Source organism: Narcine bancroftii, chromosome 2, assembly GCF_036971445.1.
Source record: "Narcine bancroftii isolate sNarBan1 chromosome 2, sNarBan1.hap1, whole genome shotgun sequence".
In the NCBI taxonomy this organism is placed as follows: Eukaryota; Metazoa; Chordata; class Chondrichthyes; order Torpediniformes; family Narcinidae; genus Narcine; species Narcine bancroftii.
Window position 1 is genome coordinate 11947255 of NC_091470.1, and position 17533 is coordinate 11964787.

A 17533-nucleotide genomic window follows, 5' to 3' on the forward strand; every position below is an offset into this window, starting at 1 on the left:
TCTGGAGCTCGTGTGGCCGAAGGATTAAATAGGATTCTGTGCGGCTGCAGAGGCTGCGGGAGGGCTGGGGGCGAATCCACGGACACTCAGTGTCTCTGAAGGGACTCTCTTTTGCTTCTCTTTCTCTTGTATTGTAAGGGGCGCCGGGCAACATAAACACAACTCTTTGTCCACCTTTCGGCAGGCAGAAGGCAACTTCATGTAATATTATATGTGCTGTGCTATCACATTACAATAAAGGAATCTTGAATGCCAAAATGTAGGCAATAAAGAGCAACCTGATGTATGTGTCTTTGCTGTCTATGTTTTCCAGGGTTTTGGGTAGAGTCAGTGAGATGGCATCTGCCATAATCCTGTTGCTGCGGTAGGCAAATTTGATCAGATCCACATCACCACTCAGACAGGAGCTGATGTGCTTCAACAGCCTCTCAAAACACGTAATCATTGTTGATGTGAATGCTCCGGGTCAATAGTCATAACCACGTTCTTCTTGGGCACCAGTAGAATTGATGCCTGTTTGAAACTGGTGGGTACCTCTCCCTGCTGGAGTGAGATATTGAAGTTATCTGTGAATACATTGGCAAGTTGGTCTACATAATAATCAGCTGGGTGCTCCGTCTGGACCGGATGCTTTCCTTGGATTTCCTCTCCTCAAGGCAGCCCACGTCATCCTTGGACACTGTCAGTAGAGGGCCATCAGGGATGGGGGGTGTGAAGCGGTTCTTCCTTGTTCTGGTGGTCAAATCGGATGAAGAAGGCATTGAGTTTATTTAGGTGTGAGGTTTTGCTGTCTCCTAGTTGTGTCATTTAGGCCCTGCCACAGCTGTCGAGTTTCCTTTGTTGTTTCCATTCTCATCCAGAATCTCCATTTTACCTGGAGATGGCCTTCCATAGGTTGAACTGGGCCTTGTGTAGTGTATGTGCACGCATACCCCCACCCCCCCCCCCCCCACCCCCACCCCGGTGCACATGCACACACCCCCACCCCCCCCACACAATGAACTGATACATGAAATGATCAAGAAAAAAAATACTCAGTGCCCTCCCGCTCCTTGACACATTGCAGCCATGGCCCTATGCTACAAGGAACACTAATTAAACACTCCCAACCCTTTTAACAGTGCACTTCTTATCAACAGCTTCTCCAGCACCCTTCCCCATTTCTAGGCCTGGAGTGAAGCAGGGTGGACCCAAGCTGGCAAAGAGAGAGAACAAAGAACCCATGGCATCTTTATAGTGCTAAAGGCCCCAGCCCAGCTCATTAGTAGGAACAAATAGCTCAGTGCCAGGAGGGTTAATCCAATTACAAGAGTCCAAGGCCAAATAAAGGCAGGCTGGAGAGTGCAGTCCAGGCAATTTACGTGGCACCAACAGCAAATGTGCACTAATAGTTGGGGCAGACCAGAGAAGGAGCAGTGTTAGATCTACTGTTGGCAAATGGGATGGGTCAAGTGACGGAGGTTAGTGTTGGCGAGCACTTCGGGTCCACTGATCATAATGCCATCAGCTTCAATGTCATTATGGAAAGAGAGAAATCAGGGCCAAGGATTGAGGTTTTTGATTGGGGAAAAGCTAGATTTGAGGAGATGCGAAAGGACTTGCAGGGTGTGCATTGGGACAATTTGTTTTATGGGCAGGATGTAGTAGAGAGATGGAAGTCTTTTAAAGATCAGATTTTGAGAGTGCAAAAGCTTTATGTTCCTGTTAGGTTAAAAGGAGGGGCAAAAGGTTTGAGAGAGCCGTGGTTTTCAAGGAATATTGGAAACTTGGTTCGAAGAAAAAGGGAGGCGTACATTAGATATAAGAAGCATGGAGTTAAGGAGATGTTTGAAAGATACATTGAATGTAAGAGGAATCTTAAGAGAGGAATTAGGAAAGCTAAAAGAAGGTACGAGAAAACTATGGCAAGCAGGGTGAAAACTAATCCAAAAGAGTTCTATAAATATGTTAATGGTAAGAGGAAAGCTAGAGACAAAATTGGTCCCTTAGAAAATCAGGGTGGAAAACTGTGTGTGGAGCCTAGAGAAATGGGGGAGATATTGAACAGTTTCTTTTCTTCGGTATTCACTAAGGAGAAGGATATTGGGAGATGTGGGATAAAAAAAGCAAATTGGGTAAATATGGGGAATATAGAGATTACAAAAGGTGTAGTTTTAAGGCTTTTGAAGAATATAAAGGTGGATAAGTCTCCGGGACCAGACGGGACCTTCCCCAGGACATTGAGAGAAGTGAAGGAGGAAATAGCAGAGGCTCTGGCGGTAATTTTCCAAATGTCATTAGATATGGGGATAGTGCCAGAGGATTGGCGCATTGCGCATGTGGTTCCATTATTTAAAAAGTCCAGGAGCTGCTGGCAAAGAAGCGAGCTGCCCACCAGGCTCACCTTACAAAGCCGTCCTGTCCAGAGAAGAAACAAGCCTTCCGTCGCGCATGCAGCCATCTTCAGCGCAAACTCCGGGAGATCCAAAATGAGTGGTGGACTAGCCTCGCCAAACGAACACAGCTCAGCGCGGACATTGGCGACTTCAGGAGTTTCTACGAGGCTCTAAAGGCTGTGTACGGCCCCTCACCCCAAGTCCAAAGCCCGCTGCGCAGCTCAGACGGCAAAGTCCTCCTCAGCGACAAGATCTCCATCCTCAACCGATGGTCAGAACACTTCCAATCTCTTTTCAGTACCAACCGCTCAGTCCAAGATTCCGCCCTGCTCCAGCTCCCTCAACAGCCCCTAAGGCTAGAGCTGGATGAGGTTCCCACCCTGGATGAGACATATAAGGCAATCGAACAACTGAAAGTGGCAAAGCAGCAGGTATGGATGGAATCCCCCCAGAAGTCTGGAAGGCTGGCGGCAAAACTCTGCATGCCAAACTGCATGAGTTTTTCAAGCTTTGTTGGGACCAAGGTAAACTGCCTCAGGATCTTCGTGATGCCACCATCATCACCCTGTACAAAAACAAAGGCGAGAAATCAGACTGCTCAAACTACAGGGGAATCACGTTGCTCTCCATTGCAGGCAAAATCTTCGCTAGGATTCTACTAAATAGAATAATACCTAGTGTCGCTGAGAATATTCTCCCAGAATCACAGTGCGGCTTTCGCGCAAACAGAGGAACCACTGACATGGTCTTTGCCCTCAGACAGCTCCAAGAAAAGTGTAGAGAACAAAACAAAGGACTCTACATCACCTTTGTTGACCTCACCAAAGCCTTCGACACCGTGAGCAGGAAAGGGCTTTGGCAAATACTAGAGCGCATCGGATGTCCCCCAAAGTTCCTCAACATGATTATCCAACTGCACGAAAACCAACAAGGTCGGGTCAGATACAGCAATGAGCTCTCTGAACCCTTCTCCATTAACAATGGCGTGAAGCAAGGCTGTGTTCTCGCACCAACCCTCTTTTCAATCTTCTTCAGCATGATGCTGAACCAAGCCATGAAAGACCCCAACAATGAAGACGCTGTTTACATCCGGTACCGCACGGATGGCAGTCTCTTCAATCTGAGGCGCCTGCAAGCTCACACCAAGACACAAGAGAAACTTGTCCGTGAACTACTCTTTGCAGATGATGCCGCTTTAGTTGCCCATTCAGAGCCAGCTCTTCAGCGCTTGACGTCCTGCTTTGCGGAAACTGCCAGAATGTTTGGCCTGGAAGTCAGCCTGAAGAAAACTGAGGTCCTCCATCAGCCAGCTCCCCACCATGACTACCAGCCCCACCACATCTCCATCGGGCACACAAAACTCAAAACGGTCAACCAGTTTACCTATCTCGGCTGCACCATTTCATCAGATGCAAGGATCGACAATGAGATAGACAACAGACTCGCCAAGGCAAATAGCGCCTTTGGAAGACTACACAAAAGAGTCTGGAAAAACAACCAACTGAAAAACCTCACAAAGATAAGCGTATACAGAGCCGTTGTCATACCCACACTCCTGTTCGGCTCCGAATCATGGGTCCTCTACCGGCACCACCTACGGCTCCTAGAACGCTTCCACCAGCGTTGTCTCCGCTCCATCCTCAACATCCATTGGAGCGCTCACACCCCTAACGTCGAGGTACTCGAGATGGCAGAGGTCGACAGCATCGAGTCCACGCTGCTGAAGATCCAGCTGCGCTGGATGGGTCACGTCTCCAGAATGGAGGACCATCGCCTTCCCAAGATCGTATTATATGGCGAGCTCTCCACTGGCCACCGTGACAGAGGTGCACCAAAGAAAAGGTACAAGGACTGCCTAAAGAAATCTCTTGGTGCCTGCCACATTGACCACCGCCAGTGGGCTGATAACGCCTCAAACCGTGCATCTTGGCGCCTCACAGTTTGGCGGGCAGCAGCCTCCTTTGAAGAAGACCGCAGAGCCTACCTCACTGACAAAAGGCAAAGGAGGAAAAACCCAACACCCAACCCCAACCAACCAATTTTCCCTTGCAACCGCTGCAATCGTGTCTGCCTGTCCCGCATCGGACTGGTCAGTCACAAACGAGCCTGCAGCTGACGTGGACTTTTTTACCCCCTCCATAAATCTTCGTCCGCGAAGCCAAGCCAAAGAAAAGAAAAGTGCCAGAGGATTGGCGCATTGCGCATGTGGTTCCATTATTTAAAAAGGGTTCAAGGAGGAAGCCTGGCAACTATCGGCCTGTAAGTTTGACGTCTGTGGTAGGTAAATTAATGGAGAAAATTCTTAGAGATAGTACTTATAAACATCTGGATAGACAGGGTCTGAGCAGGAGCACTCAACATGGATTTGTGGGAGGAAGGTCATGTTTGACCAATCTGATTGAATTTTTTGAAGAGGTGACTAGGAATGTGGATGAGGGTAGCGTAGTGGATGTTGTCTATATGGACTTCAGTAAGGTTTTCGATAAGGTACCACATGGAAGGTTAGTTAGGAAGGTGCAGTCTTTAGGTATAAATTTTAAGATAGTCAAATGGATTGAACATTGGCTGAAAGGGAGAGGCCATAGAGTGGTAGTGGATAATTGTCTGTCAGGTTGGAGGCCGGTGACCAGTGGTGTGCCTCAAGGATCTGTATTGGGCCCATTGTTGTTCGTTATATACATTAATGATCTAGATGATGGGGTGGTGAATTGGATTAGTAAATATGCAGACGATACTAAGATAGGTGGAATAGTGGATAATGAAGAAGGTTTTCAAGGATTGCAGAGGGATTTGGGCTGCTTAGAAAAGTGGGCTGAAAAATGGCAGATGGAATTTAATGCTGATAAGTGTGAGGTGCTTCATTTTGGTAAGAAGAATCAGAATAGGACATATGTGGTCAATGGGAGAGCATTGAGGAATACAGAAGAGCAGAAAGATTTAGGAGTAACGGTACATCGTTCCCTGAAGGTAGAAACTCACGTGAATAGGGTGGTGAAGAAGGCTTTTAGTATGCTGGCCTTTATCAATCATTGCATGGAATATAGGAGTTGGGAGGTGATGTTGAGATTGTATAAGACGTTGGTGCGGCCTAATTTGGAGTTCTGTGTGCAGTTCTGTTCGCCTAATTATAGGAAGGATATAAACAGAGTGGGGAGAGTGCAGAGAAGGTTTACCAGAATGTTGCCTGGGTTTAAGCATCTGGAGTATGGGGAGAGATTGGACAGATTGGGTCTTTATTCTTTGGAGCGTAGAAGGTTGAGAGGGGATTTGATAGAAGTATTTAAGATTATGAAATGGATAGACAGAATGGATGTGGATAGACTATTTCCGTTAAGAGGAGGAAAGATTAAAACAAGAGGACATGAGTTAAGAATTAAGGGGCAGAGGTTTAGAGGTAACATGAGGGGGAACTTCTTTACTCAGAGAGTGGTAGCTGTGTGGAATCATCTTCCGGGAGAAATAGTGGTGGCGGAGTCAATTGTATTATTTAAGAAAAGGTTGGACAGGTATATGGATGATAAGAAGATGGAGGGTTATGGGCATTGTGCAGGGAGGTGGGACTAGAAAGGGGTGTTTGGTTTGGTGCGGACTAGAAGGGCCTAATGGCCTGTTTCCGTGCTGTAGTTGTTATGTTAAAGAAACATACGTTGATTGGCAGCTGATGTGTCCACAGACGAGGTAGAGACAGTGCTGTCACATGATAGCCACAACCCTTCCCACTACAAGGGGTGCAAGTACACAGCTCCAAAGATGGCAGCACAGTTAGATGGTAGTGAAGAGAGGATTTAGGATCCTTGCCTTAATTGGTTAGGGCATTGAATACATGTTGAAGTTCTTCAGCTTGGGTTGGTCATAGGATAGTAGTAGAGATATTTGACTGATACATGTGTTCTGCCAAGGCCGGTTGTTTGTGATTTAGAAGGAAATGCAAATGGGTTGATTAGTAAGTTTGCAGATAACACAAAAATGCAGGAGGTGTGGACAGTGAGGAAGGCAGCAGCATAGAGAGCAGTTGGAGACATAAGCAGAGAAATAGCAGATGGAGTTTAACCTTGAATAGTGTGAGGTGTTGCCCTTTTGCAGGGCTGAGGTCAGAGTATTTGGAATGATCCCTAGGAGCAGAGGGATCTTGGAATGCAAATCCATAGTTGCCTAAAAGTGGCAACTCAAGAGTACAGTATGATTAAAGAAGGTACACAGCATTTCTACTCGCCTTCCTTTTAGCTGGGGCACGTCTGGAGAATGATAGTTCTTTTAGTTGCTGCACAACAGAAGGTGCAGAGGATTCACCTTGATCAAAGGTTTCAACCCGAAACATGGACAATTCCTTTTATTCACAGATGCTGATCGACCCACTGAGTTCCTCCAGCAGGATGCTCCTCCAGATCCTAGTGTCTGCAGTCTCGTGATGGTGCCTGGTCTGGAGAGAATTTGCTGTCAGGAGAGTGGACAAACAGGTAGTTATCCTCTAGAGCAGGGGTGTCAAACTCAAATTCACGGAGGGCCAAAATTAAAAACTTGGATTAAGTCGAGGGCCGAACTAAATATTTATTGAAAATTTTCAACAACATCTGCATGTTTTCTCTTCTTTCAACATATGTAATGTTAAATTTTAGGATATAACTTTAGGAGGATAATGTTACAGGTCAGGAGTAGGTAGCTCAAGTTCACCCTTTGCTTGACCTGAGGGAAACCTATTTGGTCCCTGTGGAGATGTAGTCAGTATTCACAGGCTGTGTCCATTTTGGCCTGCATCAGGACTCAGCATTTCCTGCTCACTCCTCAGGCTCTAGGCCTCTATTCACCCTCGACCCACCATCCCTCTACCTGACCAGTCCTTTACCCAACCTCTACTCACCCCTCACTCCACTCGCTCTGCCTCTACCCACCCCATCCTATACACGCCCCTCTACTGCCTCTCCCCTCAACCTGTTCCTCCCTCTACCCGTCTCTCACCCTCTAATCACCCCTCCCCTACTTGCCCTGCCCCTCCCCTTTTACCTCTTCCCTATCCACCTCTCCTTCTACTCATCCCTCCCTCTAACTGCCCCTCGCACTACCATAACTTCCCCTGCCCATTACTCCTCACCTACACCCTCTGCCCACCCCTGCTTACCCACCCACTTAGGCCCAGCGCGCTGCCGATCAGCCTTTGCGGACAGCCACCATCTCTCTCTCTCCACGTGCAGGGCCGAACCAGCCGTCCCTGGGGTCCATGCGGGTGCAAGCACTGAAGGCCGTGGCGACTGGGAGAAGTGCGCTCGCACTGTGGAAGGGCCGTCCGGTGCCAGTCGCGCGGGGCTCGCGCTGCGCGGGGGCCGTGCGCAGCCTGCCATGTCCGTCGCGCCGACAGGAAATCACAGGCGCTCGCCCATCCGCCGCACCGCTCGACAGGTGGGAGAAGTGACTGGTTGTGCGGGGAGCCTTCCAACTGGCTTGCCGACTGATGACATCGACAGACTTCTCGTGTTACAATTTCTCGTGTTACAATGGGGAAGGATGTGCAATGAAGGGGGAGGATGGTGGGAGTGACATTACCAAAAAACAGCATCGGCTCTCACTGCAGGGCGGGCCACCTCTAATACATTTCTGAAATGATCTTGCGGGCCAAATATAATTATATCCCGCGGGCCAGAGTTTGACATGTGTGCTCTAGAGTGTCAAAGGCAGACAGAGACCTGACAGAGTATAAACATTATGGAAGTTAGACTAGGGGTGCCCAAACCTTTTTGGATGTGGGCCACATACAGCAGAATATAAGGAGTCACAGGTCAAACAATATATTAAAGCATGTCCATTTTCAATCAGTTTACACTGCCAGAAAAACAGTGTTTTTGGGCCAGAAAACCCCTGACCATTGAAGATTCATTTTCTATCTCTACAACATTACTAAAGAGTTTCACTGTGAAAGAAGTAAAAGCATACAATGCTGGAGAAATGTGGGGCAGTGTCCTTTATAAAGCAAAGGTAAAGATATATAACCAACATTTTGGGCTTGAGCCCTGCAACAAGGTGTGGACAAAACAGCCGTCAGGCATCCAAATAGAAGAGTCAGGCGGGGTGGTGGGGGGGGGGGAGGTCCTGTTCATGGAATTAAGTTCTATCCCACCAAGACCACCCATTAATTGGAGGAACACCACCTGATTTTTAGTTTGGGCCTTCTTCAGACATGGCATTAACATTGACTTTTCTGCTTTCTGCTAACCTGCTCTCCTCCTCCCCTCTTTCCTCCCCCTTTCCTCTCCATTCACCTAGCCATCCTTCCTCCCCCTTGATTGCTGCTGTTTCCTCCCTCCCTTCACCTATCAACTCCTGCCTTTCCCACTACACCTCTCCCTTACCTTTCTGTTTGGGTGCCTGCCAACAATTTTCAACACCTTGATGAACAGCTCAACCCTGAAACGTTGGTTGTGCATCTTTATTATATAAAAGACACTGTTTGACCAGTTGAATTTCTCCAGCATTTTGTATTTTTACTTCAACCAAACTTTCCTGTTTGACTTGTGCAGGTGGATAGAATTAGTTTCTATTGGCATTGTGTTTGTCGCAGATATGATAAGACCCTCAGCCCATTGAGACTGCCCTGCCATTCCATCCTGGGTGATTTCCTATCCTTTTCAACCCCGTTCTCCTGACTTCTCCCCATGATCTGCAATTCCATGACTACTTCTGTCTTAAATATTCCCAACGACTTGGCCTCTGCAGCCATCCATGGCAATGAATTCCATGGATTCACAGCCCTCTGGGTAAAATTACCAGCACGGTTAGCGTAGCGGTCAGAACAACACTGTTACAGCACCAGCAACGCCAGTTCGGATCCCGCGCTGTCTGTAAGGAGTTTGTACGTTTTCCCTCTATCTGCATGGGTTTTCCCAGGGGGTTCCAGTTTCCTCCTACCGTTCAAAAAATGTACGGGGTTGTAGGTTAATTGGGGCAAGGGCTCATGCACCAGAAGGGCCTGTTACCATGCTGTATAGTCCTCATATCTGTTCTAAAGGGATGTTTCTGTATTCTGAGGCTGTGATTTCTTTATCTCCACATCACTCTATCCAGAATTCACTTCTACAGCTCTTACTAGTTCATTATTACACCACCAGTGATCTAGATTTGAATTCGCTGTGGGTATTCCCTGGGAGCTCCCACTAGCGTGACACCATCGAAGGGGTGACACCAAAACAAATGCCTATAAAATTTTTGTGCAGTGTTTCAACAGAAATGTATTATTTTTTTATAAAAACATCTCTGTAGTTAGTTATAACAGCAAAAACATTTTTCGTAAGCTGAGTTTACATGTTTCAAAACGCCTACAAGGCTAAAGCCCGATGCTAATTTACACTTTGAACCTTCTAATGGGCTCCAGTCAGAACTGTCATTAGTGCCCAATTACAACAACGCTTTGAATCACGTGGTTTCGTCTGCACGCACTACAAGAACACGCTGTTTTCGTTGCTGCTGTGTTTTTACAGTCACTGCTTTTGTCAGTTTATAGTGTTTTAGCTACAATATTGTGGTAATCAGTATTTGTGAACCTAGATCAATAACTTTTTTCAGAAAGTAACTAAAGGAAAAGAATGATATAACAATCAATAAAAGCTTCTGCTCAGTTACTAATAATGTTGTAAATAATCATGTAATTCAGTGTAGAAAGGTTTTACAAAACAACTTTGTTGCTAGTATTCATATGATATTGTAATTTAAGGTACAATTTTAATTTTGCTAGTTGTCTATCTCACTATTTTACCATTACATTCAGTAACATTAGGGTTAGGGTTAGGGGTAAAAAGTCCACGTCAGCTGCAGGCTCGTTTGTGGCTGACCAGTCCGATGCGGGACAGGCAGACACGATTGCAGCGGTTGCAAGGGAAAATTGGTTGGTTGGGGTTGGGTGTTGGGTTTTTCCTCCTTTGCCTTTTGTCAGTGAGGTGGGCTCTGCGGTCTTCTTCAAAGGAGGCTGCTGCCCGCCAAACTGTGAGGCGCCAAGATGCACGGTTTGAGGCGTTATCAGCCCACTGGCGGTGGTCAATGTGGCAGGCACCAAGAGATTTCTTTAGGCAGTCCTTGTACCTTTTCTTTGGTGCACCTCTGTCACGGTGGCCAGTGGAGAGCTCGCCATATAATACGATCTTGGGAAGGCGATGGTCCTCCATTCTGGAGACGTGACCCATCCAGCGCAGCTGGATCTTCAGCAGCGTGGACTCGATGCTGTCGACCTCTGCCATCTCGAGTACCTCGACGTTAGGGGTGTGAGCGCTCCAATGGATGTTGAGGATGGAGCGGAGACAACGCTGGTGGAAGCGTTCTAGGAGCCGTAGGTGGTGCCGGTAGAGGACCCATGATTCGGAGCCGAACAGGAGTGTGGGTATGACAACGGCTCTGTATACGCTTATCTTTGTGAGGTTTTTCAGTTGGTTGTTTTTCCAGACTCTTTTGTGTAGTCTTCCAAAGGCGCTATTTGCCTTGGCGAGTCTGTTGTCTATCTCATTGTCGATCCTTGCATCTGATGAAATGGTGCAGCCGAGATAGGTAAACTGGTTGACCGTTTTGAGTTTTGTGTGCCCGATGGAGATGTGGGGGGGCTGGTAGTCATGGTGGGGAGCTGGCTGATGGAGGACCTCAGTTTTCTTCAGGCTGACTTCCAGGCCAAACATTTTGGCAGTTTCCGCAAAGCAGGACGTCAAGCGCTGAAGAGCTGGCTCTGAATGGGCAACTAAAGCGGCATCATCTGCAAAGAGTAGTTCACGGACTCTGCATGCCAAACTGCATGAGTTTTTCAAGCTTTGTTGGGACCAAGGTAAACTGCCTCAGGATCTTCGTGATGCCACCATCATCACCCTGTACAAAAACAAAGGCGAGAAATCAGACTGCTCAAACTACAGGGGAATCACGTTGCTCTCCATTGCAGGCAAAATCTTCGCTAGGATTCTACTAAATAGAATAATACCTAGTGTCTCTGAGAATATTCTCCCAGAATCACAGTGCGGCTTTCGCGCAAACAGAGGAACCACTGACATGGTCTTTGCCCTCAGACAGCTCCAAGAAAAGTGCAGAGAACAAAACAAAGGACTCTACATCACCTTTGTTGACCTCACCAAAGCCTTCGACACCGTGAGCAGGAAAGGGCTTTGGCAAATACTAGAGCGCATCGGATGTCCCCCAAAGTTCCTCAACATGATTATCCAACTGCACGAAAACCAACAAGGTCGGGTCAGATACAGCAATGAGCTCTCTGAACCCTTCTCCATTAACAATGGCGTGAAGCAAGGCTGTGTTCTCGCACCAACCCTCTTTTCAATCTTCTTCAGCATGATGCTGAACCAAGCCATGAAAGACCCCAACAATGAAGACGCTGTTTACATCCGGTACCGCACGGATGGCAGTCTCTTCAATCTGAGGCGCCTGCAAGCTCACACCAAGACACAAGAGAAACTTGTCCGTGAACTACTAAGGATTCTGTATGGTCTGGTCAAGCCACCTTTATCGTTCATCCCATGCTCACACAGTAAAGACAAGACAGTGTTTCTCCAGGACCATGGAGCAGATCTACATAACTACATTAGAAGTTAAACACACTGAAATATTAAAATATTAAGACTTGTAGAGTAAAAGTCAACAGTTCACTACCCACATCTGTTCTGGGAATTCAGGAGCCTGATGTCTTTGGAGAAAAGACCGTTGCCCAATCTGGACATAAGGGCCCGAGTGCTACGGTACCTCCTACCAGATGGCAGAAGGGAGAACAGTTTACATGAGGGGTGTGTGGAGTCCTGCATTGAGTGTTATAGATGTCCTTCATGGTAGGAAGAGAGCTCCCAATGATCTTTTCCACTGACTTCACTGTCCTCTGCAGGGTCATGTGGTCTGAGGTGGTTCAGCTTCCAAACCAAGCGGTGATGCAGTTGGACAGGATACACTCAATACATCCTTTGTAGAATGTAGTGAGGATGGAGGATGGGAGATGAACTTTCCCAGCCTTTGCAGGAAGTAGAGGCACTGCTGGGCTTTCTTGGCTATGGAGCTGGTATTATGGGACCAGGTGAAACACCAAGGAACTCGATACTCTTGACAACCTCAATGGAGCTGTCAATGGTCAGTGGAGCATGGTCCCCCTGGGCCCTCCTGAAGCCGACAACCCTCTCTTTTGTTTTTTAACTTTCAGATCTAGGTTGTTGTCTGTGCACCAGTCCGTTAGTGACTACACGTCATCTCTGTACGCTGACTCCTCATTCTTCCTGATCAGGCCCATCACAGTTGTGTCATCAGCGAACTTAATGATGTGGTTCGAGCTGTGTTTGGCTGCACAGGCGTGGGTCAGCAGAGTGAACAGCAGTGGACTCAGCACGCAGCCCTGGGGGGGCCCACATCCTCAGTGTGATGGTCTTGGAGGTGCTGTTTCCGATCAAGACGGCCTGAGGTCTCCCCGGCAGGAAGTGAAGAATCCACTTGCAGAGGGAGGTGTACGGGAGGTGTCAGACCAACTTCCCTATTCTGGTACTGTGGTGTGATGGTGTTGAATGCTGAGCTGAAGTCAATGAACAGCATTTGAACAGACGAGTCCTTGTTTTCCAGGTGAGTGAGGGCTAGATGGAGGGCAGTGGTGATGGCACCATCCATAGAACAGTTGGATCTGTATGCGAACTGCAGGGGATCCAGTGACGACGGCAGCAGGAGCTTGAGGTGCCTCATGATGGCACTTCATGATGGTGGATGGTATGGGAGGATGTCCATGGTGGGGTGGGGGGGGAGGTGACACCAGGAGTTATTGCACTGGGTGACACCAACCCTAGTGACACACTGGGTGCTCCAGTTTCTTCCTACCCTCCAAAAATGTACATAATTGGTAAATTAATTGGGTGTAATTGGGGGTACAGTTTTTTAATGGCTGGAATCTGTTTCTACTGTTCAGTATCATTAGATTAAAAAAATTCCATAGGTTTCAATGAGATTTCCCACTCTTCTAAACTCCAAAGAGTACTGTCCCAGAGCCATCAAATTTTCCTCACATTGCATGATAATCTTTCAGTCCAGGATTATTCTAGTGAATTTAAAGCCTGCAGGACCTGTTCCTGGATAGTACTAGTCTCTTAACATTAAAGGAGAGAGAGAAGTAACTGTCGGTTTCAACTTACTTCTGGAAAGGTTGATGAACCTTTTCATCAGCGTGCGTGTGTGTGGTGTGTGTGTGTGTGTGTGTGTGTGTGTGTGTGTGTGTGTGTGTGTGTGTGTGTGTGTGTGTGTGTGTGTGTGTGTGTGTGTGGTATTCTTTTTTTACACAGAGAAGTGTGGGTACCTGGAAAGTCTTGCTGGGATGGCAGAGGCTGGAACATTAGGGGCATTTGGAAGAAAAGTAGAGGGTTATGGGGTAGGGAGGGTTTAGTACTTTATTTTTAGGAAGGGATACATGGGTTGGCATAACATTGAGGGTTGAAGGGCCTGTGCTGTAGTGTGTGCAAACACACAGAGAATATATAGTTCTTTTAAGATATATCTTGATGTATAAATGTGATGATTATATGTTCTGTGTATTGTGTGTCCACTGTGATCTGAAGAACACAGTGCTTTCAAATTGCAGCACCCAGGTGGTCCTCCAGAGCATTGCTCCTGCATTGAGCCATTTCCACGAACCAGAGAGGTACAGCACAGATCTCACCTCCCCCCCCACAAAAGTTTGCAGTAGTGGCACATCGTGCCTCCCTCCCGCGGTTCAGGAGCAGCACATTGCAAGATCCCACTCAGTTCTCAGCAGTGGCACATCGCGTCGTCGTCCCCCCCCCCCCCCCCCAACCGGTTTGCAGAAGTGGCACACCACAGCCCCCTGTCCTGCCCCATTCGCGACAGTGGTACTTCAGCAGGGATTTCCCTGTAACGTACATATGCAAGCGCTGACATCAGCAGGATTAAACGATTTCCCCTTTCTAATCGCCAGAGCGGGATGCCCAGTTAAATTTTACTGGGTTCCCTGACCACCTCCAAGGTGGGTCTGGTAACTGGCTGGATTTTGACCAGGTTGACCTGGTTACACCCTTTCAAACAGCCCTATACCTAGGTCATCAACCAAGCAAATTGCCCAGTTATTACATGGCAGGTTGAAAGGGCCTAGTGCTGTTTTATCAGGTTGTATATGTACAATCAGATGTTAATAAACTTGAGCTTGAAGAAGAATACAACATAGAACACTACAGCACAGGTCCTTCAGCCATCAATGTTATGCCAACCCTTGTATCCCTTCCTAAAAATAAAGTACTAAACCTCCCTACCCCATAACCCTCTACTTTTCTTCCAAATGCCCCTAATGTTCCAGCCTCTGCCATCCCCAGCAAGACTTTCCAGCTACCCACAGCTCCCTGTTTTTAAAAAACTTACCCCTGACATCTCCCCTAAACTTTCCTCCTTTCACTTCGTACACATCCTCTGGTGTTTGCTATTCCTGCCCTGGGAACAGGTGCTGGCTGTCCACGCCTCTCATAATCTTATAGACTGGGCTGGTGCCAGACTATTTGAAAGGCCAACTACTTGTACCCCACCCCCCCAAAAAAATTACAGTCTTACCTACAAATGTTCAGAGGGTCATCACAGGAATCAGAACCATCAACCCACGGTTTAGTGGTGAACAGGAACTCTGGTGGGGGGGAGGAGAGGGGCGCTGGACGGGGGAGAGTGGATCAGGGGTGAAGCAGGGGGAGGGTTTGAAGCAGAGGGCAGTGGGGAGGAGGTGATGATGGGGAAGCAGGAAGGATTGGGGACTGGGGTGACAGGATAGGAGGAAGAAAGCAGCGACCAGGGAGGGGGGATTGGGGAGGGGGGGAAAGAGGGGGGATTGGGGAGGGGGGGGAAGTGGGGGATTGGGGAGGGGGGGAGAGTGGGTACTGGGAACTGGGGAGGGGGAGCGGTGAAGACAGGGGGAGGGGGAAATGGTGAGCAGGGGAGCAAGCAGAGACTGGAGGGGAGGGGAGGGTAAGAGACCAGGAAGCCGGGGGGGGGGGGGGGGGAAACAGAGACCAGGGAAGTGGGGGGTGGCAAAACAGAGACCAGGGAAGTGGGGGGTGGCAAAACAGAGACCAGGGAAGTGGGGGGGGGGGGAACAGAGACCAGGGAAGCGGGGGCGGGGGAGAGAGGAGGGAAGTGGGTTGAAGCAGGGGGATGGGGGGAAGTGGGGGGGAGGGGAGGAAACAGAGACCAGGGAAGCGGGGGGGGGGTGGGTGGTGGGAAACAGAGACCAGGGAAGCAGATGGAGGGGGAGGGGGAGGGGGCCAGGGAAGCAGGGGAGGGGGGAAACAGAGACCAGGGAAGTGGGGGGTGGCAAAACAGAGACCAGGGAAGTGGGGGGTGGCAAAACAGAGACCAGGGAAGTGGGGGGGGGGGGAAACAGAGACCAGGGAAGCATGGCGGGGGGAGAGAGGGAGGGAAGTGGGGTGAAGCAGGGGGATGGGGGAAGTGGAGGAAACACAGACCAGGAAGCGGGGGGGGGGTGGGTGGTGGGGAAACAGAGACCAGGGAAGCAGATGGAGGGGGAGGGGGCCAGGGAAGCAGGGGGAGGGGGGGGAAACAGAGACCAGGGAAGTGGGGGGGTGCAAAACAGAGACCAGGGAAGTGAGGGGTGGCAAAACAGAGACCAGGGAAGTGGGGGGGGGGGGGGAAACAGAGACCAGGGAAGCGGGGGGGGGGGGGGGTGGGTGGATGGTGGGGAAACAGAGACCAGGGAAGCAGATGGAGGGGGAGGGGGCCAGGGAAGCAGGGGGAGGGGGGGGAAACAGAGACCAGGGAAGTGGGGGGTGGCAAAACAGAGACCAGGAGAGTGGGGGGGGGGGGAAACAGAGACCAGGGAAGCATGGCGGGGGGGAGAGAGGGAGGGAAGTGGGGTGAAGCAGGGGGATGGGGGGAAGTGGGGGTGAGGGGAGGAAACACAGACCAGGGAAGCAGGGGGAGGGGGGGGAAACAGACACAAGTGGCAGGCAACCTCTGTCCATCCCTCCCTCCTCCCCATCTTCTTCCTTCACTCTCCTATCCCCTCCCCCCTCACTCCACCTCTACCCTTCCCTTCCCCATCAACCCTTGCCCGTCATCTCCTTCCCCTCCCCTTCATCTCTCCACCCCTTCATTTCCCTCCCTCATCCCTCCTCCAACCTTGACCATCGCCCTGGTTACCGCGCACGCGCAGCCGCCAGCCGCGTGATGCGTATAGACGTCACCCGTTTTCTGTACGTCAGAGTTTCCGTGGAAACACGCGATGACCAAGTTTGCACACGTCGATTTCCCGTCGCCATGGCAACGGCGCAACAACATGGAAGCAGCGGAGCGGCGGTGAGGAAGGACGGCACGGGGAGGGGGAGGGGCGGGAGAGGGCGGGGGAGGAGGCGGGGAGGGGGAGGAGGCGGGGAGGGGGCGGGGAGGAGGCGGGGAGGGGCGGGGAGGGGGAGGAGGCGGGGAGGGGGAGGAGGCGGGGAGGGGGAGGAGGCGGGGAGGGGGTGGGGAGGGGAGGGGAGGGGCGGGGAGGGGAGGGGGAGGAGGCGGGGAGGGGGGCGGGGAGGGAAGGGGGAGGAGGCGGGGAGGGGGCGGGGCGGGGAGGGGAGGGGGAGGAGGCGGGGAGGGGGCGGGGAGTGGGAGGAGGCGGGGAGGGGTGGGGAGGGGAGGGGAGGGGGAGGGGGCGGGGAGGGGGCGGGGAGGGCGGGGAGGGGAGGGAGGGGGAGGAGGCGGGGAGGGGGAGGAGGCGGGGAGGGGGAGGAGGCGGGAGGGGTGGGGAGGGGAGGGGGGCGGGGGAGGAGGGGAGGGGAGGAGGCGGGGAGGGGGAGGAGGTGGGGAGGGGTGGGGAGGGGAGGGGAGGGGGCGGGGAGGGGAGGGGGAGGAGGCGGGGAGGGAATGAGGCGGGGAGGGGAGGAGGTGGGAGAGGGGTGGGGAGGGGAGGGGAGGGGGCGGGAGGGGGAGGAGGCGGTGAGGGGGAGGGGGCGGGGGAGGAGGCGGGCCGAGTGAGCGGAGGGGCAGCCAGGCGCGGGATGTGGGACAGGGAGGGAGGGGCCTAGTGGATGGGGTCGGTGTGGACACGTGTCCTGTACGATGGAAGGGGCCTAGTTGGTGAACGTGGGAGCACCATCCTAGTGTGATTATGACCAGGTGACAGCAGTTCTCCAGCCACCCGGCCACGACCATGCCCGGCAGGTGCCTGC

The 17533-nt window shown here is 50.6% G+C and overlaps 1 long non-coding RNA gene across 1 annotated transcript; it reads right to left on the reverse strand.

Moving 5' to 3' along the window:
• Positions 1–175: 175 nt before the first annotated feature.
• On the reverse strand, positions 176–15141 carry LOC138753195 (uncharacterized). Its single transcript, XR_011351030.1, has 3 exons — positions 14922–15141; positions 6589–6809; positions 176–732 (listed from the first exon to the last, which is right to left on the reverse strand). It is a non-coding gene; the product is annotated as an uncharacterized lncRNA (long non-coding RNA).
• Between the last annotated feature and the right edge of the window lie 2392 nt (positions 15142–17533).